This window comes from Nuphar pumila, chromosome 3 (genome assembly GCF_984573655.1).
Source record: "Nuphar pumila chromosome 3, dmNupPumi1.hap1.1, whole genome shotgun sequence".
NCBI classification, from domain to species: domain Eukaryota; kingdom Viridiplantae; phylum Streptophyta; class Magnoliopsida; order Nymphaeales; family Nymphaeaceae; genus Nuphar; species Nuphar pumila.
In genome coordinates, this window is record NC_143251.1 from 124,963,682 (window position 1) to 124,976,808 (window position 13,127).

General features: G+C 37.4%; 1 pseudogene; it reads left to right on the forward strand.

The window, feature by feature from the left end:
• Positions 1-1,073: 1,073 nt before the first annotated feature.
• On the forward strand, positions 1,074-9,750 carry LOC149843631 (protein argonaute 16-like; annotated as a pseudogene).
• Positions 9,751-13,127: the final 3,377 nt, after the last annotated feature.

The window sequence follows — 13,127 nt, forward strand, 5'->3', positions numbered from 1 at the left end:
AGAGAGAGAGAGAGAGCACTACAAGAAAAACATTAATTAGCGACAAAAAATTGTGACAAAAATAATCTATCGCAAATTTGCGACGGATTAGCTAGAGAAAATTAGTCGTCCTTAAAATTGAAATTAATTACAGAATTAGCGACGAAAACATTCCTTCTCAAACGCCATCGCTAATTAGCGACAGATTCACGACAGAAACATTTCATCTCAAACTCTATCGCAACTTCGTGACGGATGAGCGGCAAAATTTTTTCCATCGCTAATTCATCGCTACTTTACGGCGGCATTTGAGATGGAATGTTTTCGTTGCTACTTTTTGATATAAAACGGTTGCCTAGGACACGAAATTCTTTCACTCTCTTTGATTACCCCCAAATCGGCTTTCCCGCCCGAACGTCGGCCTCCTCTTTCCTTCCCCGTCCGAACGCCGACCAACAACCGACCTCCCTGCACCATCGTCGTGGCGTCTCACCTCACCTTCTTCTCCTCCTTCCTTTTCCATTCGTGGCCTCGCTGGAGCTGTGCCATCGTTGACACCCCTGCCGGTCGACGTTCCTCTTCCCTTCTCGTCTGCATTCAGCTGGAGCCAGATGCCATCGTCGTCAACCATTGCTGGAGTCGCATCGTCGCCGACCCCCCTGCTAGCCGAAGGGCACCACCTTCTTCTCCTCTTTATTGTTCGCAATCGACTGCCCTCTCCACATCTACACCTCCTTCCTTCCCCGTTTACCAATCAGCCGAAGCTGCACCACCATCGTGACCACCACCGCCTCTTTCTCTATTTCCTTTCCCCGCCTCGCACGCAGTCACCACATTTCTCTTTTCGCTTGAGCACTGACCGGAAGCGGTGCGTAACTCATCGCCGCCTGGGTCTTCCGTCGCCACCCTCATTCCTACCTTGTTTGGGTATCTATCGCCGGAGGAAAATCCCTTGCCAGAATTCTACCTTCTCCAAAGGTATAACTTGGTTAGACTTGCTTCATCCTTTATAATATAAATTAGCATCTTATGGTGCTTACTGCCCAGTTGTTTCCTGTTTTTCTTTGGGGCTTTATTAAAGCTTGTTTTTGGCAATGGGGAGTCGTTTGCACCGCGAAATGGATGGTGGAACTTTAATCAGAAGGTACCTATTTTCATTTATTTGCATATATGAGTTTATTTTGTTGTTCTCTGTTGGATCTTCTAGTCTGAAGTGAATATGGTTCTGATTAGCAACTTCTATGTGCAGCAAATGCTTAAACCTATCAGTATTGAATGTTGGGAAATCGTCATTTTTTCTGCAAGATGTGATACAGGTCATCTTGCTAATACTAGCAGGAGCAAGGGCATTGTAAGTTTTGGGAATATCTTTCTATTACTTTCATTTTCATCTTGTCTTCAATTTTTATGTTATAGCTTATTTCATTAATACTAACACTCTTATTATCATAATATTTCACCACCATTCGCCATATTCGAAGAGTATCCTGAGTTCCAGAATGCTCCACCTACCATCAGAGTGAAAAAAATGTTTGATCAGATAAAATCAAAACTACCTGGACCTCCACAGTTCCTTCTTTCACTACAAGAAAATACGTTGTTAGCGACAAACTTTAGCGACAGAAGTATTCTGCCGCTAATTAGAGACGGATTAACGAGCGAAAACCATCTGTCGCTATAATAAATGAAATTTACGAAAATAGCGATGGAAGATACCCCGTCGCAAAAACCGTCACTAATTAGCGATGGATTTTGTGACATATTGTTTTGTCGTAACAGCCGCAACATTTGGCGATGTCATTTGCGATGAAATATTTTCCGTCGCTAATTAGCGACGACATTGGCGACAGAATATATTCCGTCGCTAATTAGCGACGACATTGGCGACAAAATATATTTCGTCGCTATGTTCGTAGATTTGATTTACGTCAGCTTAGCGACGGAATTAATTCGTCGCGAAATTTCGAATAACCCTAATCCCAGACAGCTTTTCCTTTTCTTCTTCCGCCGTTCCCACCGTTCGTCGCCGCCCGGAGACAGGTAAACGAAAGGGTCCCCCCCCCCCCCCCCCCCCCGCGTTTTTCGACAGGGGGTCGACCCCCTACGTTTCTGGCAGGGGGTCGACCCCCTGCCGGAAAGGTAGGGGGTTAACCCCTGTCGGAACAGCAGGGGGTTAACCCCTTGCATTTCCAGCAGGGGGTCGACCCTGGCAATGGGTCGACCCCCTGCCGAAACATGGGGTCGGTTAACCCCCTATGTTTCGTAAGGGGGTCGACCCCCTGCCAGAACAGCAGAGGAGTCGACCCCCTGCCGAAACAACTTCATTTTTTTTTGGTGACTTTATTTTAAAACAGTGTTTTTTTTTACAGATTTTTCAACGTAACCAGCTTGTATTCAGCCACCTGTGGTAAGTAAGTGAAAAAAACAATGCAAATCGGGTAAATACCTGTGGTGAGTAAGTGATGCAAGCGTATCACATGTTATTTAATTTATTAGATATAACACTTTATTGTTCACACACTCACTTAGTTATTGATATTTAGGGTTGCTTTGTTGGAGTTCGGAGATCATGCTGAGCATGATTTTAGTGTATGAATATAGAAGTATTCTTATTTTTGGAGTACAGAGTCCATGGTAGTAGTTAGTGAAATATTGAAGTGTGTTTGCTGCAAGTACATGTTTGTCATTTGTTTGATATGAATGATTACAATGTATTGCAATGTTTGATGTAATTGTATCCATGCTTGCATGTAGTTACTTTCAATTTGATTATGGCTTCCATGTGAAATTGTATAATGAAGGCATGCTTCAAATGATTGTATAGTGTCATTAATAGTTTGCACATGAAAATATTAAGTTATCAATGCATGCATCAAAATTCTTGTTATTGTATGACATCATATATTGCATAATAAATTTGATATTTTCTTCATCATAGCATTTTGATGGTTCTCTTTTAATTCGTTAGGTTATTATTCGTAACATCATAAGAAAATAACTACAAACCGTGAATGGATGTACCGTAGGATAGTGGACAATGAGTTATCGCATGAATATATAGATGGTGTTGAAAGTTTTATTGAATTTGCAATGGCAAGTGTCAGTACAGTGGATCCCACAGGTCGGATTAGGTGTCCCTGCAAGATTTGTAAGAATAATCGATTTGTAGAACCTCATGGCGTTAGACATCACCTATACAGGAAGGGTTTTGTCAGTGATTATCAGAATTGGACGTTTCATGGAGAAGAATTTAGAAACAATTTTGAAGCACGGGTGAATGTGGTGCACGATAATCCATATATGGATTTGATATTTGATGCTGCAGGAACAGAACTGGGTTCTGCTATGAGTTCTAGTGATGTAAGAACTGCCGTAGATGAAGAATCACCAAATGATGCAGCTAGTAGATTTTATGATTTACTTAGAGATGCTGATGAGCCAAGGGTAGCAGCTACGGTGAAAATGAACATGATTACTACGATGTTATAGAGAAAATAATGGAGTTGACTTACTTAGGCATAAATAACAGGGTAACTTTATTCAAGTGTCATTGGTTTGATCCAACTGCAACAAGACTTGACAAAGCTTTAGGCATTGTGGAGGTGAATCATAAATCCAGATTTGGAACATATGAACCATTCATATTAACCTCGCAAGCTCAACAAGTTTATTATACTTCATATCTGAGTATAAAAAAGTCAGATAGAAATGAATGGTGGGCAGTTTGCAAGGTGAATTCCAAACTATACTCTAAGTATGATCAGTTACAGGAAGACAAGTTAGCTGAAGACAGAGATTACTATCAATCAGATGATATCTATGACTTCGCTTATGGTCACGATGTTGCGCATGATATGCATGTCATAACTTCATTGGCCGATGAAACATTCATAGAAGAATGTGATCCAAATGATATACCAAGTGGATGGGTAAACAATGAAGAAGAAGAAGAAAAAGAAGAAGAAGAAAGTCAAACAAGTGACGAGGAAGAATTCTCAAGCTAGTGAGCAAAATCTTGTAATACAAACCACTATTTGAATGCATTGCAATACTTGATGTGAATGATTTGAATTATTTGAATGTATTGTAATACTTGATGTGAATGAATGAGTTGTATTGCAATACTTGATGTGAATGAATGACTTTATTTGAATATATTGTAATACTTGATGTAAATGATTTGAATGCATTGCAATGAATGATGTGAATGATTTGAATTATTTAAATGTATTGTAATACTTGATGCGAATGAATGAGTTGTATTGCAATACTTGATGTGAATGACTTGAATTATTTGAATGTATTGTAATACTTGATACGAATGATTTGAATTATTTGAATGCATTGTAATACTCAATGCGAATGATTTGAATGAATTACAATGCTTGATGTGAATGTTTTGAATTATTTAAATGTATTGTAATACTTGATGCGAATGAATGAGTTGTATTGCAATACTTGATGTGAATGACTTGAATTATTTGAATGTATTGCAATACTTGATATGAATGATTTGAATTATTTGAATGCATTGTAATACTTGATGCGAATGATTTGAATGAATTACAATGCTTGATGTGAATGATTTGAATGCATTGCAGTACCTGATATGAATGATTTGAATGCATTGCAATACTTGATGTGAATGAATGACTTTATTTGAATGTATTGTAATACTTGATGTGAATTATTTGAATGTATTGTAATACTTTATGCGAATAATTTGAATGCATTGCAGTACCTGATATGAATGCATTGCAATACTTGATGTGAATGACTTGAATGTATTGTAATACTTGATGTGAATGACTTGTTTTATTGTAATACTTGATGCGAATGATTTGAATGTATTGTAATACTTGATGCGAATTATTTGAATATATTGTATGACATATGTTATTTGTTAGAATATGGTTCATGGAGGTTACAGTGGTCACTCATCCAGTAGTAGCCAGAAACAACCTTCATCTTCACGGGCTCCTGTGATAGGTATATCATTTAACTAATTAGATGCTTGATTATTTGAAATGCGCATTCTGAGAATTTCTAACGTATTTTTTTACAGATGATGTTGCGCCTGTACACGACCCACCTACACCAGTTGATCACACAAGTCAGGAGCCAACACAGGAAACAAAGTCTTCTCAGGCTGGCACAAGAAGACTCATTCGAATAATGTATATCGATAATCGACCGTAAGTATTTTGTTTTCAATTATTGCACATCTTATAAATATTTTATATTGATATTTATTGTGTACTAATTCATGTGCATCACGAGGTTTGAGCCACAAGAAGTAGTACGCGAGATTAGAAATTCACTTCTTCAACATCTACCAGGACCAGTCGCTCAATGGAAAAAGTATCCAAAAGAGGTGATAGATAGATTGTGGTCCTCATTCACGGTATACAGTTGTTTCTCATAGTTAATGTGTTTCCTATTTAAATTTTTTTTAGTCATGTCTACTAACTTTCTGAAAATATTTGTAGGCTTCGAATCTCTTCGCAACTACGGTGGAGGAAAATGATGCAAGGAAGGTGTGACAGAAGGTGGCTGCCAATCGATTTGCAGACATGCTGCATAATATGAAGACTGCAGCAAAAAAAGCATCTGGTGGAATAGATGATCCACTACAGTGGAAGGGCCATGACCCTATTACTATCATGAGAGATTATTGGGATGGAATGTGCGATAAGTGGGCGGGGGATGCATTTCGAAATCGCTCTGCGAAGGCTGCACAAAATCGAGCAAAAATGCCTGAAGCCCATCTACACACAGATGGATCTAAGACATTTGGGAGTCACCTGAAGAAAATGGTAACTCATCAACATATAATATCAATTTTATAAGTATTGTTGCAAACTTGTTAACTAAATCTTTTACCATTTAACTTCGCAGGAAGCAGAAAAAGGAGGCATTGTACCATATAAAGATGTGTTTGTTGAAACCCATAAATGGAAGACCACGGAAGACTTCGTATCAGAGAAGGTGAGAACGACAACGGTATGTATTTATTCTATTAATAATCATTGCAATATTCAAGTTATCATAATGTCATCATTAATTATTAATGCATACTTTAAAAATTATTTTGTAGGAGGCATACGAGCAACAGATGGTAGAGCGATATGACGATGACACTACTCAGCATCCATCATTTGATCCAGCAGCATGGGTGACTGCAGCAGGTGAACCCAAAAAGGGTCGTGTGTTCGGGTTTGGGAGTAATATGAACACTTCACCTATTATTGCTTCTTCCAGTTACGGCTCATAGACTTCTTCCACCATCATAAGCTCCAAGCAGCAGCCTATTCTTTCCGGTGATGATGTACGTCAGATCGTTAAGGACACAATGCATGACTGCTTCCATGAAACCGTCGCCGACGTTCTCCGAGCTGAGTTCAACACTTTTTTGCAGAAAAGGGGAACTTCGATTGCAGGTCCCTCTCAGGTATGAAAGTTTCATGCAATATATTAATGCCATTAGATTTCATGTAACTTTGATTGCCTTAACATATTCAGTTTTTGTTGACTGCCTTAGAACACATATGAGCATGCTAGAATCACATATTCAGTTTTTTGACTATCGTAGAACACATATAAGCTTGATCGAATCACATATATAACTTTTTGCCTGCCTTAGAGCACATATGAGCATGATAGAATCACATATAGAGTTTTTCTGACTGCCTTAGAACACATATGAGCATGCTATAATTACATATTCAATTTTTTTACTACCTTAGAACACATATGAGCATGTTTGAATCACATATATAGCTTTTTGCCTGCCTTAGAGCACATATGAGCATGGTAGAATCATATATAGAGTTTTTGTAGCTGCCTTAGAGCATATATGAGCATGATAGAATCACATATACATTTTTTTGCCTGCTTTAGAGCACATATGAGCATGATAGAATAACATATAAAGTTTTTTTGACTGCCTTAGAATACATATAAGCATGTTATAATCACGTATTCAGTTTTTTAACAGCCTTAGAACACATATGAGCATGCTATAATCACACATTCAGTTTTTTGACTGTCTTAAAACACATATGAGCATGCTAGAATCACATATATAGTTTTTTTACTATATTTGAACACATATCATTCATGATAGAATCACATATAAAGTTTTTTGTTTTGCCTGCCTTAGAGCACATATGAGCATGATAGAATCACATATAGAGTTTTTCTGACTACCTTAGAACACATATGAGCATGCTATAATTACATATTCAATTTTTTGACTGCCTTAGAACACATATGAGCATGATTAAATCATATATATAGCTTTTTGCCTGCCTTAGAGCACATATGAGCATGGTAGAATCACATATAGAGTTTTTTTAGCTGCCTTAGAGCACATATGAGCATGATAGAATCACATATACATTTTTTTGCCTGTCTTAGAACACATATGAGCACATGATAGAATCATATATAGTGTATAATTTATTTCAATATATTTTGTTTATCAATACTGATTGTTCTTTTCTTGTGTAGGTTGCTAGCGATAATCAGCGTAGCGGAACTGAAGGGACAGATCAAGGCAATAAATAAGAAGACGCACAAAATCTTGGCGATGATTAGATTAATGTGTTGAAGAAGTTCTATTTTTTTTTTCGAAATTGTAATTGTTGAATTGTAAATAATTAAACTTGTTAATTTTAAAGTCAAACGATTAATTGTTGTAGATTCTTTTTATATGAAATTTTATGTGTACTTTGTTTTTTATTTACAAGAAATATAAATTGTACATGAAATATAAATTATAGCGTTCTCGATATTTAATTTTCAAATAAATTTTTTAATTTTTTTTCAAGTTTGCGACGGATTAGCGACAGATATATCTGTCTCTATACATATAATGTAGCAACGAATTTACATCCGTCGCTAAGCTGAGGTCGCTGTTTAGTACCGGTGGCTTTGCGACGGAATTCGTCGTTCGATATTCCGTCACAATTAGCGACGGAAATTTTCCACCGACAGTTAGCGTCGAAAAATTCACGACGTCATCTATCCGTCGCCGTTTCGTCGCTAATCCGTAGCTAAGCCGGTTACCAACGGATTAGCGACAGACATATGATGTCGCTAATCCACTGCTTTGTTGTGGTATTTGTGTTTTATCTGAGAGGAAAAACTCATATGTCTATGGTATCATTTCTTAATGCAATTCTTGAGAATCTTACCCTTGCCAATTTTAGAAATATGTACTTGCAGATAAGTGTGGTTATTTTCTTTGATTTAGGGCTATGTAAGAGGAAAAATATCTCTGAATTGGGTATTGTGACCCAGTGTATGGCACCTTCCCATAAAATCAATGATCAATATCTCACTAATATATTACTGAAGATCAATTCTAAGGTACTTCAGTGTTTGCAATTTTTTATTTTATTATCTGATTATCTCTATCATTTTTCTAAAATGCCTTTTGAATTTTGTATGCTTCAAAATAAGCTTGGTGGGATTAATTCCTTGCTTGCTATCGAGAAAACACCATCTGTTCCAATAATCTCTTCATCACCGACCATAATTTTTGGAATGGATGTGTCTCATGGATCACCTGGTCAGTCTAATATGCCATCAATTGTTGCGATAATGTGCTCTCTCAGTGGTACCTAAGCTTTAATTACATCCTTTTCTTTTTGAAACTCTCATATTGCAAAAATGTATATTATATATAGGTATATTTCATTATCTGTGTACATTTTCCTCACTAATTGATGTTTATATATTGATTTTTTATTGGTTTTCACTTGTATCTTTGTGTTCAACATAACAGGTTGTGAGCTCTTGTGATTGGCCCTTAATTTCTCGGTACTGGGCATATGTTAGGACACAATCTCCTAAAGTAGAAATGGTAGATTCTCTCTTCTAGATTACTGCCGACAACAAAACTGATGGGAGAATTATCAGGTTGAGTCAAATATTTCATGCTTTTACAGTCAACACATTGTTTATGACTAATCGGTGTTTAAGTTGTTAGCTTGGTTCTTTGCAGTTAGTTTTTAGATATTCAATTGCTTTATAGAGGGCCAAGGGGTGTTTGGTTTAGGCCGTTGAAATGATTTTTTTTTATGAAACGTGTGAAGTTTACCACTTTTTTCCACTTGTTCATTTGCTAAGATCTTGCCTACTTACATCTTTCTTTTGTCGAAAGTAAAACTTGGGTGGGATATGTTGTGTTCAATCTAATTTTTTAATCAATATAATGTTGCAAATTTTTTCCAAAGTGTGCAGCTAAACGGCCGCCAATACTTTATGTCTTGGTTATGTTGCTTGGAGGTTACTATAGTGTATTCCTGAATTCAATTTCATTGTTTGTTTGTTTGCAGAGAATTGTTGATTGACTTCTATCAGAGTGCCAAGCAAAGGAAGCCTGAGAAGATGATCATTTTCCGGTGCAGTTGTGCTACTTTTTTTATCATTAGGCAAAATGTAATGGTTAATAGTTATACTTCTAACTTCATTCCATTTTATTTTGTTGACAATCAGGGATGGTGTGAGTGAATCTCAGTTCAATGAAGTCCTGAATATTGAATTGGAGCAGATAATCAAGGTCAGTTTTATGTGTTTTTTTATTGCTGTAAAAGTTGTACATGAGACCAATTGCTAGTTTGTTTGGTAACCATTTTGCAGGCATGTGATTTTCTCGAATCTGGCTACAGACCCAAGATCACTGTCATTATTGCACAGAAGAACCATCACACAAAGCTTTTCCAGAATGGACCTGACAATGTGCCGCATGGTAGGCGTCTTTAACAAATACTTTCTGCAACATGCCTAATTAGTCCCAAATGCTCATCGTCTTTGCCATAGGTATTGTTGTCGATGCCAAGATCTGTCATAGCTAATGTGTTTCATATTTAATTTTTTGGTATAGTCATGTGTACTAACTTTCTGAAATTATTTATAGGCTTCAAATCGCTTCGCGACTGCGAAAAAGGAGCAGGACGCGAGGCTAGTATGGCAGAAGGTGGCTGCTAGTCAATTTGCCGACATGCTTCATAATATGAAGATTGCAACAATAAAAGCAACTGGTGGGATAGATGATCCACTGCAGTGGAAGGGTCATGCCCCTTTTACTATCAGGACAAATTATTGGGATGCAGTGTGCGACAAGTGGACGAGCCATGAATTTTGAAACCGCTCAGCAAAGGCTGTACAGAACCGAGCGAAGATGCCCGATGCCAATCTACACACAGGTGGTTCTAGGACTTTTGGGAGCCACCAGAAGAAAATGGTAACTCATCAATAAATATATGTATATATATATATATTATCGAATTTATAAGTATTTCTACATACTTTCTAATTGATTTTTTATCATTTAACCTTACAGGAAGCCAAAAAATGAAACCATGTGCCTTACAAGGATGTGTTTGTTGAAACACATAAACGTAAGAGCACAGGAGAGTTCATATCACAGAAGGCGAGAGCGACACTGGTATGTATTTATTGTATTAATAAACATTGTAATATACAAGTTACTATGAATTACATTATCATAAACATTATAATTCTTAATTATTAATTCATACTGTAATCATTACTTTGTAGGAGTCATACGAGCAACAGATGGTAGAGCGATATGGCAGTGACTCCACTCAGCATCCGCCTTTTGATCCTATAGCATGGGTGATTGCAACCGGTGAACCCAAAAAAAGGTCGTGTGTTCGGGTTTGAGAGTAATATGAACACCACAACAGTCGCCTCCTCCAGCCAAGGCTCTCAGAGTTCTCCCACCAGCATCAACTCTCAGTGTTTGATTGACCCTGCTATTTCTTGGGATGGTGTACGCCAACTTCTTCAGGACACAATGCATGACTTTTTACATGAAGCCATTCCCAACCTTGTCCATAATGAGTTGTGCAACTTTTTTTGGGACAGAAGAACTTTGTCTGCCTTCAACATGAGCTTTGATGCCCGTCAGGTACATATAACATTTATTTTAATACATACCTAAAGTTTCATGTCGTTAGATTTCAATACGTATATGCCTATAATATTTTATTATGTCATTAGTTTTTAGGGACTCTAAATATACTATTTGTTGGCCTCTGAATTCTGTTAATGTCCTTCACTTTATTGTTAGTCTATGTGCCATTCAGCCATGTTACTTTGATTGCCTTAGATTAGGTGCATTGCATATAATTTATTTTATTATATTTTGTTTATCAATACTAACATTTCGGTTCTCTTGTAGGATGCTGGAGATGATCAGCGTAGAGGAACTAATGGAGGCATGGATGAAGGGGCAGATCGAGACAATGAAGAGGATGATGCTTCGAATCTTAGCGAGGAGTAGCTTCATGTGTTGAATTTGATTCACGTACTTGTTGTTTCAAACAAAACTCTTTATATGTGTTCACCTACTTGTTAAATTTTTTTCACTTATAACTTGTGTTAAATTTGTTTCACCTACTTTGTATATGTATTTTTTATGTATACTTTATCTTTTATACACAGGTTATATAAATTGTATAACGAGAATTTTTTTTGATATTTATATTTCAAACAAAATTATTTTATTTTTTTTTATTTTGTGACGGATTAGCGACGGATATTATCTGTCTCAAAAACTGAATTAGTCGATGTCTTGCGATGGAATGTAATCCATCATTAATCCGTCGCTAAATTGGCGACGAAATTTAAAAACGGATACATATTCATTGTTAAATGTTCGCGACGGATTAGCGACTGATATGTATCTGTCGTAAAACCAAATCAGTGCTTATTTAGCGACAAACTCATGACGGATCATGGCATTCGCTAATCCATCGCAAATTAGCGATGGAAGTAGCGACAAATCAGTTCTGTCGCTAATTAGCGACCAAGAAATTACGATGGATGCTATCCATCACTAAGCCGTCGCTAAACGGATTTGCAATGAATTAGCTTCAGATAGCGTTCGTCGCTAATCCACAGAATTCTTGTAGTGGAGAGAAGAGAGAGAGAGAGAGAGAGAGCTCGTCTATTGTAGTCGTGAACAACCACAACTTATGCTAATGAACATTTGATTTACATAGATCTAATCTCCAAAAACAAAACTAACCTTTGGATCAAGCTTAACATGTGTTAATTGATAGTTTGATGTGTTAAAGTTAACTCAAACGTTATTTCTTAGACCATTTTTAAGTTGTGAACAATAAATTTTTTGGGTTTTTTGCAAATCAGTCCCTACCTTCACTGGTTTGAAAATCATCCCTGCTTATGCTGTTTTGCAAAAAAAATTATCATCTCGAAAATTGAAACTTATGGTATATTAGACATCAATAGAAGTTTTTAACATAATAGATAAGCCATGTTAAACGCATCGGTATGGCAGATCTAATATTTGGTGGCTAGATCCATACGAGTACCACAATGTGGTAGCATGACTCTCTCTCTCTCTCTCTCTCTCTCTCTCTCTCTCTCTCTCTCTCTTTTTCTCTCTCCCTGAATTCTTCATGTCAATGTTCGTGATGCTTGTGGGTGTGGAGAAGCATATTTGTCGTTTAATGGCGAATTTTCTTTGGTCTGGGTGTCAACTTAAGAGTAAGCGCCATTTGGTTGGTTGGCAAACGGTGGTGTTACCTAGGCGTATGGCTGGCTTAGGTGTTTTTGCTCTAAGACAGAGGAGTATTGCTCTTATGGCCAAGCAATGTTGGATGGCCCATCAACCAGGTTCTACATGTGCTTGTTTGCTTCATGCTAAATATGGTGCTCCTGATTTATCTCTTTTTCGTCAAGGAACCCGGGGGTTGGCGATCTCGCACTTGCTAAGCATGTGGCTGAGAGTCTTATCGTTCTTCAGAGATCAAATTGGGGATGCGGGAAATTATAATCAGTGGTTGCAATGGGCGATTGCATCAAATGGTGCGTTCCACACCCACAAAGTGTATAGATCGTTGCTCCCCTCGGGGGCAGATTGGTCCTCTGAGTGTGTGTTATGGGGTAAGAGCCCTTCCCCAAGATCTCGGGTCTTGGCTTGGTTAATTTTGCATGATAGGGTTCAGACTCACAGTTATTTAAAGAAGTTGGGCTTTCAGTTTCCAAGTTGGTGTGTGCTTTGTCAAGCTGCTGAAGAAACTACTTTTCATTTATTCTGGTTCTGCCCAATCTTTGTGGCCCTATTTAATAGGACATGGAGATCTTCG